Below are 3,644 nucleotides of genomic sequence, written 5' to 3'. Positions count from 1 at the left end.
GAAAACACAGACATTTAAATCTTTTTTTGTATATACTCCACTTTTTCACTGCCTGACCATCGTCTTAATGTTTATGCAGTTCAATGTGTTTTTTTTTATTTTTATCTAAAGCACCTTATTGTTCAATAAGTGTTTAGATGTTTCACATATCTGTCTTAGCTGTCATTATCTGTCATGGTCTAAGCATTATCTGTTTCTGTTGTTCTGATGAAGGAAACTTGTGTTGGGGAGGATTCAATGTCTGCTGAGGACCATGTGAATGTGCTACAAAGTGAGTATTGGAAAACACATCCAGACATCTCGACTGTCCAAGACCACATGGCACGAACATTCTCCTGGAGACGTTGAGAAAACATGGAAGGAATGTCTGTGGAGGATGTACTCAAAAAATACCCATACTTAAGGACACCTGCTGGAGTGAGTATAGTAAAAAAAAAATCATTAACATCTTCTGTACCCTTTTGGCCCATCTGTTTAAAATCTTAAAACAATGGTTTTAGAAAACAATGTAAGATTTATCAGTATATACAAGAACATGAAATGCATCATATATTGTGAACCTTATACATTAGCCTTCTAATTGTTTTTGCAGTTCTGCACTGTATGTAGCTATACTGTCTGAGCCAAAGAGGCTGTAACAAAATTTGATGAATTTGAAAAGCTTTTTCAATTTTGTATTTTTATTATTATTATTATTATTTTTAATGTAGGGGGACCCTGCTACACCCTTTCCAACCATACAACGGATGGATACTGACTGGGTATTAGATCCTCATGCCTCAACTGTACCATTGCCCAAAGTGCACTAGAAGGAAACCAAAGTGAAGTGAACCAAAGTTCACTCTTTTGAAGTTAATCCAACATGTTACATGCACATGGCCCTTTTTTTTGTATAACCTGTGGTATAGATGAGTGCCAATCAACTTTTTTGTGATTCCATTCTTTTAGATCTGACAAATTTTTTAATTGTATCATTTGGTGGTTTTGTCAACTATATATTTTTCTCTATCAGGCAAAACATTGTTTTTAGGGTAACACTTTACAATAAGGTTTCATTTGTTGACATTGATGTATTAACTAACATTAACTATGAGTGATACATTTGTTACAGTATTTATTAAGCTCTGTTAGTATTAGTTAATAAAAATACAGCTGTTCGTTGTTTGTTCTTGTTAGTTCACTTCACATTGCTTTAACTAATGTTAACAAATACAACTTTTGACTTACTTTAATTTAAGAACAGCTAGTGCGACTAACCATGTTAAGAGACGTTTGTATCCCTTGTTTTTGATTATTGATAAACTAAGACCTAAAATTGCGGTGGTGATGACGTCAGTAACCTGCGCCATGCAGAAGTTCCGAAGGTACTTTCGAAAGTAATTAAGTTGGCTTGAGAGAGCCAACTTACTGAAATCCGTCTTAAACTTATTATTAAGTTGGCTTGTGAAAGATAGATATCTTGCTATCTATCTATCTATCTAATCATGCTAGAAACGTACAAACAACATGCTAGTAGCATGCTAATCGTGCTAACAACATGCTAATCATGTTAGAAACATGCTAGCGAAATGCTAGTAACTTGTTAATCATGCTAGCAACATGCTAGTAGCATGCTAATAATGCTAGAAACATGCTAATAACATGCTAGTAACTTGCTAATCATGCTAGCGACATGCTGGTCACTTGCTAATCATGCTAGAAACATGCTAGCGACATGCTAGTAACTTGCTAATCATGCTAACGACATACTAGTCACTTGCTAATCATGCTAACAACATGCTAGTCACTTTTTAATCATGCTAGCAACATGGTAGCAGCATGCTAATCATGCTAGAAAAATGCAAGCAACATGCAAGTAACTTGCTAATCATGCTAGCGACAGGCTAGTCACTTGCTAATCATGCTAGAAACATGCTAGCGACATGCTAGCCACTTGCTAATCATGATAGCAACATGCTAGTCACTTGTTAATCATGCTAGCATCATGGTAGTAGCATGCTAATCATGCTCGAAACATGCTAGCAACATGTAAGTAACTTGCTAATCATGCTAGCGACATGCTAGTAACTTGCTAATCGTGCTCGAAACATGCTAGCAACATGCTAGTAACTTGCTAATCATGCTAGAAACATGCTAGTTACTTGCTAATCATGCTAGAAACATGCTAGCGACATGGTAGTAACTTGCTAATCATGCTTACAACATGCTAGCAAAATGCTAATAATGCTAGAAACATGTTAGGAACATGCTAGTAACATGCTAATCATGCTAGCAACATGCTATTACCATGCCAATCATGCTAGAAACATGCTAGCAACATGCTAGTGACTTTCTAATCATGCTAGCAACATGCTATTAAAATGCTAATAATGCTAGAAACATGTTAACAACATGCTAGTAACTTGCTAATCATGCTGACAACATGCTTGTAACATAATAATAATGCTAGAAACATGCTAGCAAACATATTAGAAACATTTTAACAACATGCTAGTAACATGCTAATCATGCTAGTAACTTGCTAATCATGCTTACAACATGCTAGCAACATGCTAATCATGCTAGTAACTTGCTAATCATGCTTACAACATGCTAGCAACATGCTAATAATGCTAGAAACAAGCTAGCAACATGCTATTAACATGCCAATCATGCTAGAAACATACTAACAACATGCTAATGGCTTGCTAATCAAGATAACAACATGTTATTAACATGCTAATCAAGCTAGAAAAATGCTAGCAACATGCTAGTAACTTGCTAATCATGCTTACAACATGCTAGCAACATGCTAATAATGCTAGAAACAAGCTAGCAACATGCTAATAACTTGCTAATCATGCTAGAAACATACTAGCAAAATGCTAGTAACTTGTTAATCATGCTAGCAACATGCTAGTAACTTGCTAAAAATCCTGGAAACACGCTAGCAACATGAAAGTAACTTGCTAATAATGCTAGCAACATGCTAGTTTACTATTTCTTATCTATCTATGTATCTATCTATCTGTCTATTTATTTATCTGTTTTTCCTGATAGATTGTATTGCCTTCAAAACTTTAAAACTACTTCAAATTAGTTAAAACTGAAAACCCTCAAACTTTAAGCTTTTAAAACGACTTCAAACTTTCTGGCTAGGCTTTTTCAAGCCAACTTAAAGTTTGTCTATAAACTTTACTATCTAGTTATTAAGTTGGCTTGTGAAAGCCAACTTACTGATATTGTATTTAAACTTATTATTAAGTTGGCTTGTGAAAGCCAACTTACTGAAATGCTATTTAAACTTCTTATTATTAAGTTGGCTTGAGAAAGCCAACTTACTGAAATGCTATTTAAACTTCTTATTATTAAGTTGGCTTGAGAAAGCCAACTTACTGAAATGCTATTTAAACTTCTTATTATTCTTCTGATCCTAAATTATCAACTCTATCTCCTCCTAGAGCTTTAACTCTACAGACTCCAAACTCAGCCCAGCTCTTCAGACTGATCTGACCGGGTGTGCTATATCTTTTCTAACTGATCGGACTTATGGTTTTCATAAAAATGAATATTAAAAATCATAAAAATCCCATAGACTTACATTGAAAAGTTTCTGCACATCTGAACATTCCGTCAAACTCCAACTGTCAAAATTCAAATCTAAA

General features: G+C 34.6%; 1 long non-coding RNA gene across 1 annotated transcript in view; it reads left to right on the top strand.

Annotated features, from left to right (window-relative positions):
* Nucleotides 1-740, top strand: part of LOC107751719 (uncharacterized) — a 2,347-nt gene extending 1,607 nt beyond the window's left edge. Inside the window, exons 3-4 of the long non-coding RNA XR_001641289.1 lie at nt 214-417; nt 711-740. This is a non-coding gene — a long non-coding RNA (uncharacterized LOC107751719). The remainder of the gene's footprint in view (nt 1-213; nt 418-710) is intronic.
* The last annotated feature ends 2,904 nt before the right edge of the window (nt 741-3,644 follow it).

The sequence above is a fragment of the Sinocyclocheilus rhinocerous genome, unplaced genomic scaffold (assembly GCF_001515625.1).
Source record: "Sinocyclocheilus rhinocerous isolate Xijiao unplaced genomic scaffold, SAMN03320098_v1.1 scaffold1162, whole genome shotgun sequence".
NCBI lineage: Eukaryota > Metazoa > Chordata > Actinopteri > Cypriniformes > Cyprinidae > Sinocyclocheilus > Sinocyclocheilus rhinocerous.
This window is presented reverse-complemented; position numbering and strand designations above follow the sequence as displayed.